Source organism: Zingiber officinale, chromosome 7B (assembly GCF_018446385.1).
Source record: "Zingiber officinale cultivar Zhangliang chromosome 7B, Zo_v1.1, whole genome shotgun sequence".
Lineage (NCBI taxonomy): Eukaryota > Viridiplantae > Streptophyta > Magnoliopsida > Zingiberales > Zingiberaceae > Zingiber > Zingiber officinale.
Window position 1 is genome coordinate 36,238,080 of NC_055999.1, and position 5,786 is coordinate 36,243,865.

The window sequence follows — 5,786 nt, forward strand, 5'->3', positions numbered from 1 at the left end:
TTAGAAATGGGGTATAAATATGTTTTGACACCAAATATACCATCTTCCCAGTTAGAACTTCACAGGGAACATGATTTCAGGTAGAACCAAGTAGGGGAGGGCCATCAGTGGGTTTTGGTGAAAACCCACTGATGGACCTAGACACATCGGATTGGACCCATTCCAGCTCTAGTGGTATTCTGGAGTTGCAAGGACTCAGAATCTGGTGGCAAATAATAATTTAAATATTTATAGGTGCTGGGAAAAATTTAAAATACAATCAGCCTCTGTTGGGCCTGATATGCTTGGATATCAGGCCCAACGTGGGCCTGATACGCTTGGATATCAGGCCCAACGTGGGCCTGATATCCAAGCATATCAGGCCCAAAGTCGTCTTGGCACTTATAAATGGCAACTGGCACGGAGCCATACTTCGTAATCCATGGTTTATAAATTATGTTTGACACCATAAATAATACCATCTCCCCACCATGACCTTCACAGGGACTTGATTTCATGAAAATCCAAGTAGGGGAGGGCCATCAGTGGGTTTTGCTCAAAACCCACTGATGGACCTAGACACATCGGATTGGATCCATTTCAGCCCTAGTGGTATTCTGGAGTTGCAAGGACTCAGAATCTGGTGGCAAATAAATGTTTAAATATTTATAGGTGCTGGGAAAAATTTAAAATACAATCAGCCTCCGTTGGGCCTGATATGTTTGAATAGTCACCTTCCATAGCGTAGAAAAGCAAAGCTGTGCACTTATAAATGACAACTGGCACGGAGTCATACTCTAATCCATGGTTTATAAATTATGTTTGACACCATAAATACCATCTCCCCACCAAGACCTTCACAGGGGACTTGATTTCATGAAAATCCAAGTAGGGGAGGGCCATCAGTGGGTTTTGGTCAAAACCCACTGATGGACCTAGACACATCGGATTGGACCCATTTCAGCGCTAGTGGTATTATGGAGTTGCAAGGACTCAGAATCTGGTGGCATATAATAATTTAAATATTTATAGGTGCTGGGAAAAATTTAAAATACAATCAACCTCCGTTGGGCCTGATATGCTTGGATATCAGGCCCAACGTGGGCCTGATATGCTTGGATATCAGGCCCAACAAAGTCGCCTTGGCACTTATAAATGGCAACTGGCACGGAGCCATACTTCGTAATCCATGGTTTATAAATTATGTTTGACACCATAAATACCATCTCCCCACCAAGACCTTCACAGGGGACTTGATTTCATGAAAATCCAAGTAGGGGAGGGCCATCAGTGGGTTTTGGTCAAAACCCACTGATGGACCTAGACACATCGGATTGGACCCATTTCAGCGCTAGTGGTATTCTGGAGTTGCAAGGACTCAGAATCTGGTGGCATATAATAATTTAAATATTTATAGGTGCTGGGAAAATTTTAAAATACAATCAGCCTCCGTTGGGCCTGATATGCTTGGATATCAGGCCCAACGTGGGCCTGATACCGTATCAGGCCCAACGTGGGCCTGATATCCAAGCATATCAGGCCCAAAGTCGCCTTGGCACTTATAAATGGCAACTGGCACGGAGCCATACTTCGTAATCCATGGTTTATAAATTATGTTTGACACCATAAATACCATCTCCCCACCAAGACCTTCACATGAGACTTGATTTCATGAAAATCCAAGTAGGGGAGGGCCATCAGTGGGTTTTGGTCAAAACCCACTGATGGACCTAGACACATCGGATTGGACCCATTTCAGCGCTAGTGGTATTCTGGAGTTGCAAGGACTCAGAATCTGGTGGCAAATAAATGTTTAAATATTTATAGGTGCTGGGAAAAATTTAAAATACAATCAGCCTCCGTTGGGCCTGATATGCTTGGATATCAGGCCCAACGTGGGCCTGATACGCTTGGATATCAGGCCCAACGTGGGGCTGATAATATAAAAAGTAATATTTCAAATTAATAATAAATAATCTTACACATAAATCGAGGCGATTAGATAAAATAAATTAATGAGATATCAGGCCCAAGTTTCAATCTGCAAAAGCGCACACTCTCCTGCTTCGTTCTTCATCTTCTTCTTGAAGCCATTCAACGCAGCTCCGGGCCAAAACCCACTCTTCCTTCACCGGCATTCAAGAATCATTTCCGTACGGAGGTCGGTTGCTCATTTAGTTAAGCTTTCTATAACCGGTTAACCTAGGGTTTGTGTGGGTGTGTTAGAATAAGAGCGTAGAGTTTTTCTGTGTTTGGTTATACAGTACGTAGGTTCGCAATGGCAACAAAAGAAGTCTCCACAAGTCTGTGTGCTGATCGACCAATTTATCAAAGTTACGTCAACAGAGGAAGAACTAAAAGAATGAACTGGAAAAGTACCATTTGCCACTTCAGAAAGTTTATCTCTTCTGTTAACCCGACTGCAGAACAAGAACAGATGATTCGAGACACACCTTTTTCGTGGATCCTCGACCTCCCTGATAGTTCTTTTGTAAGAGCTCAGGTACAAAATATGTTTGATAACTGGGATCATGAGGAAAAAAACTTTATCTTCCATGGGAAGAAGCTCAATTTTACAAAGGTAGATGTGGGACTGATTCTTGGCCTACCCGACAATGGAGATATAGTTCGTCTCGATTTAAATGAGGCTTCAAGCGCACTGTACATGGAGTTTTTCCGAGAATCAGATTGTTCTGCCAAACATTTAGAGAAACTGATTAGGAAGTCTAGATCAAACGACAAGCTGTACTGTCAGCTTTTTATCCTGTATTTTTTTACAACAGTTCTGTTTTGTGGGAGTAGCAGTGTTCTCAGAATACATGTGCTCTCCCTAATTGACTGTGTAGATGATTTTGAGAACTTAGCTAGGTTTAACTGGTGCAATGCAGTATACAGTTTCATGGCTCAACAATTAGACTCCATTGGATTGGAGCTTACATTAAGACCAAAACCACAGGTTGCTGATGCAACGCCCAAGGCCCCCTTGCTAAAGGGATTTCCAAATATTTTAGCTGTAAGTCCGATTACATATATAGCAAGATATGTGTAAAGATTATGAATTACTTTTATAATCATATTGTAGGTATGGGTGTGTGAGCACATCAGCATTATTGATCCAGACCATCCATAAAAATTGCCAAGAATACTACGATGGAGGTGGCCTAACTATCATGTTGACACAGTAAAAAAAATGATAGACCGTGTAACTGCAAATAAAATTTTAGTAGATTTAATTCCGACAGAATCAGAGTTTAATTTACTACCAAACCGGCCTCAACCATCTGAGTATCTTGAGTTGGTTGGCCAAGGATCTTTACATCAAGCCGAAGAAGGGCAACTCCAGTGTGACGATACCGTAGATTGTAGTTTGTGCAAGGAAAAGGATAACAAAATTGAGAGTTTAAAGCAAGAATTATATAAAGCTTCTCAAAGTTTGGAGGAAGCTAATAAAAACCTGGCAACGGTGATAGAAGAAAAGGATAGTCTAGTAGCAGCAAAGGATATTGTGATTGCTGATATGGAAGCTATGCTTAAAGAAAAGGATCAACAAATAAGTGAACTGCGTAAAGAACGAGATACGAGTGGCAACAAGGCTGACACTATAAATTCTGACGTGGATAACAGAATTTTAACTGTAAAAGACAAAATCATAGCCGATGCCGAAAATAAGATTAAAGAGCTCCAACAAGTCATACAGAGCATATCAGGGGAGCCAAGAGCATCAGAAGGCATAGACCCTAATCTGCTTATAATTCCAACTAATTTTCGGGTAAGCCCCAAAAGAAAGAGAACCCAGAGAAGGTTGATATCCCAATGCACCAAAAAAAAAGGCAAACAGGTTGTTCTTAGTGTCGAACCAGATGCTCCTGCACCATCAAAGACAGAAAATACAAGTTCACCACAGATAGAAACACAATGTCATGAAATTAACAAGGTCAAAACCAAAATATTGAAGGTACGGTCGAGAGTAGGTAAGTTGTTATTTTAGAATCCTTAATGACATAGTATTATTTTAATTATCTCAGCAAGCAAAAACATTTTTTAAAAAGAGCAAAGATGATGTGATAGTCGATGCATTATTGAAGCTCAGTCAGTTAAGGTAACGTAGTTGCCAACCTAAATTCTTAACCCACATGTCAACAAAGGATTATTATTGGAGGTTAATGATAATTTTTTTATTTTCAATTTATTAAATACCATTGACTGTATACTTGTGTGTAGGGTGACGGTGCAACCAATATGGGCAAATGATAATTTCACCTTAAATATGCAATCTTTTATGACAATATTTGATTGGACACAATATACCAATGGGGATTGCATAAATGTTTATTGGAATATTCTTGCTAATGAAGCCAAACACTCTAACTCACCATACCACCCATCCATATTTTGTGGGGTTGGATTCCCAGTATGTCCCTTATCTCATTGTAAATTGTTTAAATTATATATTGGATGCAGTCACCATAATAGCTCTATTATTTGTATAGGACTTGTTCGGAATGATGCACATGGATGCATTGAAACAAACTGCAAAAACAGATGACGACAAGGACATTAGATATATTTTTTGTCCTCTACATAACCAAGATGATCATTGGCATCTAATGGTCATGGACCTGGAGGAACGACAAATAATTCATTATAACTCTCTTGGCACCACAGAACTTTACACTTCTGTTTTTAATCAAACTGTAAGTAACAAATTTCTTATATCCAATAATCATTGTTTATGTATTAATTACTATGGTTTGATATTTGTAGGTGTTGTTTTTTAAGGAGCTGAACTGGTCATACTATCACATATGGCATAAAGGTTTAGAACCATTCTCCGGGAGAGAGTATAAAACGATGCAAGTTATTGGCCCCACACAAAGCAAATCGTAAGTATTAGTGTATGTTCCATAATAATTCTATTTGCCTTTTCTATGATGGATTGTGCATTTGTTTTGTAGGTTGGATTGTGCTTTTTTTATAATGCGCTATGCAGAGATTTTGATGTTCCGGAGATCTACAGACTTTGTACAAGCTGATATGAGAGCTTATAGATTTAGACTTGGACACAAAATCATGTCTGACAAAAATTTTAAACTATAGAAATAGTGAACAATTGTAATAATTTATTGTAGTAATGATTTACTGTTTGTGTAACTAAAATTTATGGTGAATAAAATTATTGTAAATTAAATTTATAAGAAAGGATACCATACCAAGGCCACTTTGGGCATGATATCCAAGCATATCAGGCCCAACGGAGGCTGATTGCATTTTAAATTTTCCCAACACCTATAAATATTTAAATTATTATTTGCCACCAGATTCTGAGTCCTTGCAACTCCAGAATACCACTAGCGCTGAAATGGGTCTAATCCGATGTGTCTAGGTCCATCAGTGGGTTTTGACCAAAACCCACTGATGGCCCTCCCCTACTTGGATTTTCATGAAATCAAGTCCCCTGTGAAGGTCATGGTGGGGAGATGGTATTTATGCTGTCAAACATAATTTATACACCATGGATTACGAAGTATGGCTCCGTGCCAGTTGGCACGGAACAGTGCACACCTTTTCTTTTCTACCCTATGGAAGGTGACTATTAAAATTGATGTTATTTTATTATTTTGATCAGGCCCCTGTAAGAATGCTTGGAATTTATATTAGGGGGAGATAGAATACTGCATTATTAAATGATATTCATATCAGGCCCAACGGAGGCTGATTGCATTTTAAATTTTTCCCAGCACCTATAAATATTTAAATTATTATTTGCCACCAGATTCTGAGTCCTTGCAACTCCAGAATACCACTAT